This window comes from Marmota monax, unplaced genomic scaffold (assembly GCF_021218885.2).
Source record: "Marmota monax isolate L192 unplaced genomic scaffold, Marmota_monax_Labrador192_F-V1.1 WCK01_AAM20220418_F8-fsc00014, whole genome shotgun sequence".
Lineage (NCBI taxonomy): Eukaryota > Metazoa > Chordata > Mammalia > Rodentia > Sciuridae > Marmota > Marmota monax.
Window position 1 is genome coordinate 23,085,873 of NW_026695222.1, and position 11,998 is coordinate 23,097,870.

An 11,998-nucleotide genomic window follows, 5' to 3' on the forward strand; every position below is an offset into this window, starting at 1 on the left:
AGCCAGGAACACGACAGCACAAGGTGACTCGGGGAAAACTATGTGTGGGAAACTTCTGGGATGTGATTTCCCATTGCCCTCAAGGGCCTTAGTAACAGGAAATATGCTTTAATTTGGGCTCCCCCTAAAGCAGATCTGGAGATGAGGATTTGAGCACAGTAGTCTATTTGGGAGGTGATTTCAGGAAGCCCAGTGAATGAGTGGGACAAGTGACAGGGGGCTGAAGAAATCCAGTGCAGCCTGCATTAGTGAGAGGGCCAGTCACTGAGGCCAGCAGGACGCAACCTCACTTGGAACTCTTTGAGAGATGCATTGAGCACACCTAAGAATGTCCCCAAAGGGCAAAAAAGACAAGCATTTATTCACCAAAGCAGGTTGAATGGTGTCCCTCTAGTTGACATGTCCATGTCCTAACTCCCAAAACCTATAGGTGTTCCCTTATTTAGAAAAAGGATCGATTTGTATGTTGATCGATATAATAAAAGATTTAGAAATAGATCATCCTGGATTACTCAGATGGGCCCTAAATCCAAGACAAGTATCCTTTTAAGAGACAGGGAGGAAAAGAAAAGGCCTCAGGAGATCAGGGGGCAAAGACAGGACAATGCAGCCACAAGCCAAGGAACACCGGGAGCCACTGGGAAGAGGCACAAAAGCACTCTCCCTTCAGCCCTTCCGGGGAGTGTGGCCCTACCCACACCTGGTTGTCAGGCTTCTGGCCTCAAGAACTGCAAGAGAATAACCTTTAAACCACCCAGTTCATGGTAACTTGTTACAGAAGCCACAGGACACTGATACACCCACCGTACCAGTCAGCTGTCCATTGCTGAGATCAAATGCCTACAAAATACAGCTTGAATGAGGACAGATTTATTTTGACTCTCAGTTTTAGAGATTTCAGTCCATGGTCAGCTGGCTCCATTGCTTTGGGCCTGAAGAAAGGCAGAGCATCATGGTGGAAGGGTGTGGCAGAGCAAACCTGCTCACCTCCTGGTGCTTGAGAAGCAGAGAGAGGCCAGGGACACGATATAGTCCCTCAGGCACAACTCCAAGGACCCACTTCTTCTTACAGTATTCACCACCTTCCAATAGTCCACTCAGCTATGAATCCCTCAGTGGATTGATCCATCAATGTGGTTAGAACCTTGTGATCCAATCACGTCTGTAAAACCCCACCTCTGAACATTGCTGCATTGGAGACTAAGACTTCAACCATGAGCCTTTCAACATAACACCTACCAATTCCTATCCTTTCTTGGTTACAGGTTACTCTTGGAGACCTCAATCCCACAATGTCTAAGGCCTATACCTCTGAAGTGTGAGTCCACTCCTGCAGCCAGAGAAAGACCTCAGACAGAGACATCTGTTCTAACCATACAAAGGCACTAGATCTGTGGCAATTTGTTACAGCAGCAATAGGAAACTAATACATTCTCTAATTTTTTTTTTAATTTTAATATTTATTTTTTAGTTTTCGGTGGACACAATATCTTTGTTTGTATGTGGTGCTGAGGATTGAACCCGGGCCGCATGCATGCCAGGCGAGCGAGCGTGCTACCACTTGAGCCACATCCCCAGCCCCTACATTCTCTAAATTTAAAAGCCAAGACTACCCCCATGGGATAGCAACTATTATCAGATGTTTCTCCAGACTCAAGTTTCTTATGTCACAGTGTAGGTTTTTTGAGATATTACAGGTTAAGCATTTCTAATCGGAAAATCAAAAATGCTCCAAAATCTGTCAGCATGACTCTCAAAAGGTTTCAGATGTTGGAGTATTTTGGATTTTGGATTGTTAGATTAGGGATGTTCAACAAGTAAAGTAAATTGCAAGAAACTGCAATTCGAAACACTTCTGGTCCCAAGAATTTCAAATAAGGGATATTCAACCTATAATTGATACTTTTTTTCTTCCTTTTAGTAAGTCTCTTGATTTCTCTATTACCTCTCTATTTCTCTATTACCTCACCCCAATTCAAGCCATCAGGTCTCTGAACTCATTGCCTAAGTGAGGGGACAAGGTTGCAAATTGGGGGGACAGCAGAAACAAAGACATCTTCCTGCTTTGGGGCTCCACAAGACTGTGCCCTTGGGAATATTAAAGTGTTTGAAAGTAATATGACCCACATGGCCTAATTCATCCCACCAGCCAGGACTGGTGGATTTCACCCAAGATCAAGAAGGAGAAGTGGAAAAATCCTAGGGGAAGGGGTTCTGAACCTCAGGGAGACAGCAGGAACTTACAAAAAAAATCCATAATGGGGAGACTAAGCAGGATAAGCTGAAGAACCCACAGGGAAAGGGACCACACACTCTGGCATTTAACACAGAACCAGACAGGCTTTGGGGGAATGGGCTGGGTACCATTAGGATGGTTGTCAGAGCTATGGGGGCTAGACAAAACCCAGTGGTCTGAAGGACAGGGGTGTCTCCACCATAATCCCAGGCAGGAATCAAGGAGCCACCAAAGGGCTTCCTCTCCTTTGAAGGCTGAAGAGGAAATTTGGCTGGGATCCCAAGCTGTATGGATGCCTTGGAAGTGCTAATTGCTTGAGGCTGAGTGGTACTGTCCTGTGGAGGCCAGATGAGAGATGGTACTCGGGTCTGTGGGCTCCAAGAGCAATTAACCTCAGCTCTACCCCTTCAACCAAGAGGCCAATGAGAAAGGGTACTAGTGGCCATCAGCAAGACACCCCTACCCCCAGAACCAGCTTCCCATGAAGGTCACTAGCGGCAAGTTGGCCATGGGGACAGGAGGTCTTGCTGTGTGCCTCCCCCCACATAGGAAGGCAATGGGGGAACCCTCTGAACCAAAGGGGCCATGCAAGAGGGGCTTTGTCACCAGCAAGAAGCCTAGAAGGAGCTGAGGCCAGAAAATTCAAGGCAGGCAGGATGCAGGATCTCATATGCTGGAGAGGCTCCAGGTGATATCAGTAATAAAACATTTTATGGGAAAGAAAAAAACGGGAATAAATTCAAACGCAAGAACAAGCAATGTTTTAGAGTTTTGTATCATTAGCAGAATTAGATAATTAAAAACACAAGCCAGGAATCACAAGCCATCCTTCTCCGGCCTTCCCACATTAAAGGAGATAGGTGCGTAAAAGATCCATCGGTGCGTAAAAGATCCATCGGTGCCGACAGATGGTCAATTTATCTACACAAGAAAGGATCATTTTATACCCTCTCCATTCCAGGGCAAAATTATTTCCTGTAATAATCATGGAAAAATCAGTAATAATCATTAGTTTCTTGACTCATTCCTTAGTCTTAAAACTATTAGCAATCATAAAGGAGAAATTTCAATGTTACATATATTATTCATATTTAGTAAAATATTTACCGTAGAAACTAAAATTTGCACTTACCAAACAAAAATATTCCAGTTCACAGTCCACATTCCATTTTACTGTGAGAAATTTTAAGTACACACAGGGCTGGGGGTATAACTCGGTGGTAAAGTGTTTGCCTAGCATGCGTAAGGCCCTGGGTTCCATTCCAAGTACTGAAAACAGGGAGAATAGAAACTTTAAGTACCTATGCAAACTCCAACTAGTCCTATAGAATGACAGAATTCAAATAACTCAGGTTGGATTTCTTCATTGTTTAATCACTGGGCTATTCTTGCTAATACAGGATCAACTACTTAAACACAGGAATATATAATACCACAGGGCTCAGAGGCTGAACTGAGCCCAAAGCAAGCTTGAAACATACCAAATCATTAGGAATTTGCTTTCAAAATGAACACGTGTCGTCAAGCCCATGTGGGTAGAGAGATGACTATAAATCAGGGAATTCTTTGAATCAACTTCCATATAAAATACAATGTATTAAAAGAACAAAGGATTAAAATGTGCTAATGTGAAGCTTACACACTTTAAGCTTCTATGTTATTAAAACTCAACAAAAACCACAGCAATTTAGATCTTGGATCAACTAAATATTTTAAAGCAAAGTATTTTACCATTGGCATAGTTTAGAGTTGCCAGCGCACAGTGATGGACAGAACAGACAGACTTTGTTGAGTTTTATTATTGTTTTAGCAGCACCTGATTCTCAGTACACTACTAGTGACAGGGACCTTTCCTGTTCCTGAAGGCAAATCATTCCTACTTCAAAAGGTGAAAATTGTCAACATTTATTGCGTGGGTGCCCTGTGCGGGGCACCATTATAGGAGCTGTCTGTGCTGTAGCTCATTTAATTCTCCTTCAAGCAGTAGTGGTCGCTGTAAGTGGGGTGGTTAATATTATCACTACCGTTTTACAGATAAGAAAGTTGATGCTTTCAGAGACTTACTTAGTGGAAGTGGAAGTATAAGCAGCTTCCATATATTCACAGTTCTAGATCCTGAGGATTCAATCAAACTTAGATTGAGAACATTTTTTAAAAAATCGCATCTGCACTAAGCGTATACAGATCTTTTTGCTTTTCGTGATTCTCTAAACTATACAGGACAGGTGGCCACCCAGCTGCCCACAGAGGTGCCCATGGGGACATATAGACTTCTGGAACAAGATGTTCTGGAAAATCCACGAACCCTTCCAGCAGAGGCAGATAATCGGGAGAATTTGCTCTCTGCAAAAACACACAGCATTTATATTGTATTGCGTATCATAAGTGATCAGGTGTTGACTTAAAGTGTATGGGAGGATTGTGTAAGTGATATGCAAATTCTGTGCCGCTTTCTACAAGAGACCTGTGCTTCCAAGGACCTTGGTATCCTTGGAGGGTCCTGGAACTAACACCCATGGATACCAAGGGACAACAGTGCTTTGTAAGCGGTGAGTGTGGTACACAACACTGCTAGATTTAACACCAATAACAGTGAGATTTAATGCATTTGGTTACGACAGACAGGATATTTGAGGAAGAGAAAGGGAGGCAGACGTTTATGTGACAGCCAGATTCAACAATGCCAACGTGATGATACCAAAATGGAACCCATGAAGACAGCCTCATGGGGTGACCATGTTCCCAGTGCCTAGCAGCCAGCTTCCAGAAGAGGTCTCAGCTCATAATCACGCAGAGGCAACTGTGCCAGTGCAAAGAAGTGGCCTCAGAATTCACCAGCCCCTGGGAGCCCAGCAGCCCCTACACCCTGCCCCAGAGCCAGGTCACACAGGGTTGATGGCAGATAGAAATGTGAGATACAAGCAGCCAGCCACCTAGCTGCCCACAGAGGTACCCATGAGGACCATAGACTTCTGGAACAAGGTGTCTGCAAAATCCATGAACCCTCCCAGCAGAGGCAGATAATCAGGAGAATTTGCTCTCTGCAAAAGCACATTGAGTAAACACACAGGGTTTGGGCCCTAAGTTCCCATCTTTCCTCTCATCTTTCATTTACCTAATGCATGACTCCTCAAGTCTCTGCCCACACGTGAGAAATGTGTAGGCGAAAAAAAAATTAACTTTAATAAATTTTGTTTCTTAAAAACAAAAAAAAAATACAAAATAAACTGCTACATCGATGTTCATAGCAGCTCAATTCACAATAGCAAGACTGTGGAACCAACCTAGATGCCCTTCAATAGACGAATGGATAAAAAAAAAATGTGGCATTTATACACAATGGAGTATTACTCTGCATTAAAAAATGACAAAATCATAGAATTTGCAGGGAAATGGATGGCATTAGAGCAGATTATGCTAAGTGAAGCTAGCCAATCCCTAAAAAACAAATGCCAAATGTCTTCTTTGATATAAGGAGAGTAACTAAGAACAGAGTAGGGACGAAGAGCAGGAGAAGAAGATTAACATTAAACAGGGATGAGAGGTGGGAGGGAAAGGGAGAGAGAAGGGAAATTGCATGGAAATGGAAGGAGACCCTCAGGGTTATACAAAAGTACATACAAGAGGAAGTGAGGGGAAAGGGAAAAATAATAAAAGGGGGAGAAATGAATGACAGTAGAGGGGGTAGAGAGAGAAGAGGGGAGGGGAGGGGAGGGGAGGGGGGATAGTAGAGGATAGGAAAGGCATCAGAACACAACAGACACTAGTATGGCAATATGTAAATCAATGGATGTGTAACTGATGTGATTCTGCAATCTGTATATGGGGTAAAAATGGGAGTTCATAACCCACTTGAATCAAAGTGTGAAATATGATATGTCAAGAACTATGTAATGTTTTGAACAACCAACAATAAAAAATTTAAAAAAAAATACAAAAAAAAACAGATAGTGACATAGCTGGAATGAGGCGCAAGGAGGTTGTCACAAAGAGGACCCACACTAGAGACTACAGCCTACCCACAGCTGGCCCTGAGGGCAGCTTGACAACCCTAGATGAGACCCCTCCTGAAGATCACGCAGACCACCCTTCCGTCTGGTGTTCGAGTGGTCTGGTGGCCTCTTCTTGCCTGCCTCCAAGGACAGGGCTCTCACTGCCTCTTGTAGCAGCATGCAGACATCTCTCCTGGGGACAGAGGCAGACCATTGGCCAAGCCCTGCCTGCTGCCTCTGTCTCCCTCTGAGCCACCACCGTGGCAGGGAAGATCTTTGAAATACTGTCTTCAATGAAGAACCATGCCACTCACCACAGTCCAGGTCCCCAGTCAAAACGAACCTCTCCATGCTGACCCTGCCCTAGCTTCCGGCATGCACAGCTGGCTGTTTCCGCATGTTTTATTATAGTCTCTCTCGCTTAATTATGAGCTCCTTAAAGGCATCAACTGAATCTTCTCCTCTATGTCTGGCCCAAATAGGTAAAATCTTTTTGTTTAAAAGCATGCAATTCCGGGGGCTGGGGTTGTGGCTCAGTGAGTGGTAGAGCTCTCGCCTAGCAGGTGCAGAGCCCTGGGTTCAATCCTCAGCACTACATAAAAATAAATAAATAAAATAAAGGTACCGTGTCCAACTACAACTAAAAAATAAATATTAAAAAAATTAAAAATAAAAATAAATAAATACATGCAATTCATCAGGAACATTTACCAAGCTCCCCTGCCCTCCAGCCTCTGCACTTAACGTGCCTCCCACACCATCGGATTCCTCTCCCGTGCCCGACCCTCAACCTATGCAGTTCCCAGTTTCATTCCACCACCAGAGAAATGAAGCTCAAAGCAATGGTTTCAGCGTCTCAGGATACCTTTCCCATGGTTCTCCAACATGATCCTGCATTGGAAGCCTCTGGAGAGCTTATGAACTTGGACCCACCCCCCAAGTTTCTAATTCAGTGGGAAGGATTTGAGAGTTTATACTTCTAACATATTCCCAATGGTGTTGATGTTACTGGTCTGGGGGTCTCATGGTGAGAGCCACAGTTCTTCACGTAGAACAGTCTTTGAAAGACACTCCCAGTCCTAGGGATGGCTTGAATGTGCTGGCAGGGTTGGCATGGAAGGCTTGGACAATTGTCTTCCTTTTCCCACCACCCAAGATGTCCACGCTTTTTCCAAGTAGCACCAAGTGCCTTCTCCGTGGAAGCACGGAAGCAGAGGTTACAAGGTGACATCACACATGCTCAGCATTTCCACTGATGGTTTGTCCCTCATAGTTATATACTCTCTGTGTATAATGTTAATGACAAGATGCTCATTAATTGTCAAGTTAGACTATCCAATCTTCAGTTATTTTTCTACACTGGGTAACATCTCATCTCCTGCCTTAGGGTTGATCCAGATAAAATGCAGGATGCCTAGTTAAATTTGAACTTCCCATAAATAATAGATAATTTTTTTAGTGTATCTTATACAAAGATAGCTATTTTTATTTGCTAACTCTGGCAACCTTACATTCCTGCCCAGGACATCTCTAAGTGCTTGAGCCAAGTTCCGGGCAATACTGAGGCAGCCCGGTGAGCCTCCATCTCAGCTTAAGCTGTGTCCTGCACTTCACAAAAACCATTCCGGCCAAAGCCAAGAGTAAAAAAGAGTCAGCTTCAGGAAACACACGTGGTCAGAGCAGCCCTTTTTTTTTTTTTAAAGAGAGAGAGAGAATTTTAATATTTATTTTTTCGTTTTCGGCAGACATAACATCTTTGTTTGTATGTGGTGCTGAGGATCGAACCCTGGCCGCACGCATGCCAGGCAAGCACGCTACTGCTTGAGCCACATCCCCAGCCCTCAGAGCAGCCCTTGAGCCCAGAGCTTACAGCTAGATCAGGCTCAGCCCTGTCAGGGAAATGATCTTCCACATGGGCTCCCCGGCTATGGGCTTCCTTGTCCTTGAAGTAGGTTTGCGCTGGAACCCTATCTGGTCATCATCCGCAAGTATACCACAGGGAAAAGTTAGAATCAGGACTGATTGCCATGCTGGAACCCCTTTGTCAATTCCAGAATCACCTGCCAGATAACCCCAGGCCCCAACACAGGTGCTAAGAGATGGAGGAATCCTTGGGTGAAAGTCTTGTCTTTATAGACTGCAAATACCATGGGTCAGAAGCATCCTGCCCACCGTGTGGTGCTCATCTTAGCAACCATCTGGCCCAAACACCTCCAAAAGGATCAGAGAAGAGAAGGAACTTGCCCAATCTCCAATTCACATTCACAGCCAAGCTGGACAAGAATTTGAGTCTCCTGACCTCAGCTCAGACCTGGTTCCACCCTGCAGGGCCCTTTTCCAACCAAAAGAAACTTCAGGTAAATTAAAACCACCATTTTCTCCCATAGAACTAGCAACACTAAAATATTCTGACATCCTCAAGTGTTGGAAAGGAAGTGAGAAAATGGCGTTCTGTACTGCTGGTGGGGATGTAGGACATGGGGCAACTTGGGAGAGCAATTGGTGATACTTGGTAAAATTGAAATTGCACAGACCTGCCACCCAGGGACTCCATTCCCGGTGACCCCTCCACAAACACTCCCACAAAACCCAGGGCCATGCAGGGCAAGGATGTTGATTGCAGAATTGTTATGGTGAAAAATCGGAAGCGATTTAAATATGCAACAAGATGGAAATGAAAAAAAAAAACATGGTCTATTTACATGACAGAATACCTTAGAGCAGATGGGATGAATGGAGTCGAACTAAATATACCATCAAGACTAGAGGTCAAAAGTGGCCTTATGTGGAAAAGCAAGGTGTAAAGGGACCCAGGGAGAATCTGTGTAGATGTTGAAAGGCATTTCCACAAAACAATACTGTGTATTTATTATTCATCACACATGTATATGTGTATTAAAATACAAAGCTTTCTAAAACAATTATTTTAAAAGGCACAGCTATTCATGACAGTCACAGGAGGGTTCTCTCCAGAAAGGGGGAAAGATTAAAATTTGAGGCTGTCAATCAAAGGGTGCATCAACATTATCTGTAATGCTCTATCTCTTTTATTAAATGTATAATTGAAGTAAATATAACAAAATTCTCCCAGTTGTCATCCCTGTGATGGGCAGGTCAATTCATGACTTGTGTATTTCTTTTAAAGTTCCTGAAGAAGAACAAAGAGGCTCTCTGAGGCACTGCCCTCTGGGGCCCCCAGAACCTACGTGACTGACCAAATGGTGCTTCTCCGATTTTAATAATTCATGGCGTGAGCAAGGCCGTGAGTGTGGGGAAGGCTCCATTCTTATGGGAGTGCGGCAGAACGCAGCCAGCGCAGGCTAAAACCTCGCTACCTCCGTCCTGATGAGAGCTGACCTTGGGTCGGAAGGAGAAGGGGGAGGGCTTAAATGCACTGAATGCTCCCCGGTCTACTTTAGAGAGGTGGAAGAGGACTCTCACCTGGTTCAATAATTCATCAGAACCTCCGTGTGATGAGATGGAGAATCTTCCATGGCCTGGGCCGTGAGCCCAGCAGCAACTCCAGGACCACTCTGGTCAGTTAGAGGTGAGGGGGCTCATCCCAAGGCTATCCTCACCCCAAGGACAGTAGGGAGGACATACGCCCCCATGATTATGAGAGGTAAAACCCAATGTGCACAAAATCACAGACACCCTATTAAAATACAAAGCTTCTCAGTAGAAGAGCTGTTATCTAGATCTTCCAGAAGAGCTCAAGGCCCTGGGTACAATGCCCAGCGTGGGGAAAGAATGTAGACCCTCCAGCAGGTCTGGGGGAGCGAACGAGGACAAGGACAGGGGCAGCACCGAGTTGCTGCTTTTTTATCAAGGTCCCAGATGTTGATGGTGCTGCTGGTCCACGGTCCCTACTTTGAGTAGCGAGTCTCTACCCTGCCAGTTGGTCTTTCTGCTTCATCCTCCTGCTTACAGGTGAAAGTGTTAGTATTTATGGCATCTGATGGGATTAGGGTCAGGAGAGCCAGGAACCCCCAACTCCTGACCCCGTGTGTCCCGGAGAAAGCAGGTGGAGGGGCCAGAGCATCCCCTCATTAGAGGTTGTAGGTTTGATGATGTAGAGGAAAAGGAAGGGCGAGAGCACAGAACTTGGCTTTGGGGACCAAGCATCCCAGTGTTGAGGATCCCCAGATGCATGATGCACAGGGATAACATTGGAAAAGCCCAACAGGAACAAAAGGTCAGCGGGAACATGTTGGTCACCCGAACAAAGCCCAGCTTGGAAGAACAATCTGTGATGATAGAAATGAGAGCATCATTCTTTCTAGAAATTGGGGGTACTGACCAGAAAGGTCCCAGATGTTGTAGGAATTATTAGTCCACAGACTACACTTCCTGGGGGTGGGAATGGGATGAGAATGCCCTGGGCTGACAGAAATATGCATATCTTGGCCATAGTGGTAGTCATAATTATCAAAACTATGACACTTAAGAGTTGTACATTTTGGGGGGCTGGGGCTGTAGCTCAGTGGAAAAGTGCTTGCCTAGCATGCATGAGGCACTGGGTTCGATCCTCAGCATCACATAAAAATTAACAAATAAAATAAAGGTATTCTGTCTATCTACAACCACCAAAAAAAAAAAAGTTGTGCATTTTATTATATGCAAATTGTATCTTGGTAAAAGAAATATCTCTAAAACAAAAACAAACCTAGTCTGGAACCCCCCTAAACCCCAGTCTAAATCTTAGCATTTGGGGAGAAACTTTTTAAGCAAATTCTTCTTCCTTTCCAGGACCCAGCTGGTTCATTTGTGAAATAGTGACAGCACTACGGACTTCACAGGACTGTGTTACAGATCCAAGGAGGTTTCCTGGAAATGTTGTTGTTACCTTCCTCTGCCTAGAAACCTCCAAATCTGTGGCCTCCCAAATGCATGAGGGTTCAATGGACTCCCTCAACCATACCCTCCTGCAGGACACTTAAAAGCAAACAGTTGTATGGAAAGGCATAGATATTCTCTCAAAACATTTCTGTGTTCAAACCCTGTGATCCGTCCTAGGACTTCTGAGATGGGACAGACCGTCCTTCCCAGGCTGACAGGGAGAAAGACGTGGAAAGACGCATTGATGCACACACAGTCAATGTGGGGCAAGACCCGGAGCTCAGTCACCAGCTCTGCTGGAAAGATCCCTCTAGAAGGCTTCTGTTGGAGGACTGAGAGAGGAGCAGGAGTCTGACCAGTGCCCAGGCTTCCTCAAGTAGCCCATGAACATGCCAGCACAGAGCCTTGCCCTGTTCTTCAGAGCACAGACCTGTGCACACAGTAGGTGTCCAAGATTTGTCATCATTGAATTGGTATTCTGGCTTCTGCAGTGCCTCCCAGGAACAAGCCTTGTCTGACCCATGGCCTTTAAAAACAAAACAGAACATTCAATAGAGCATTCCGTTCCTTCTGCCCTGATGAACGAATCCTACGTCTACACGGCAAGGCAGGCAACCACTTCCTGTGTGCAAACTCCGACCTCCTGGTTAGAGCCGAAGGAAAGGGAAAGGACTGGCCTATTCATGTTGAAGGTCTGCCACCATCTGGCTGCCACCTGTCCTCACTTAAGACACCCTGGGCCACCGGGCCACAGTCACTGACTCCTTGAAGCTGGGGTCCTAGGTAGTTCTTACATTATCTTTCTCTTAAAAGTCCCCAAATCTGGTTCCTAAAGGAAACTGGAGAGACATGAGGGTTGAGAACCTTCTCTGGAATCCAGCAGACTGGCTCGAGTTTAAGACCCAACAGCACCATTTATGAGCCCTGTGAC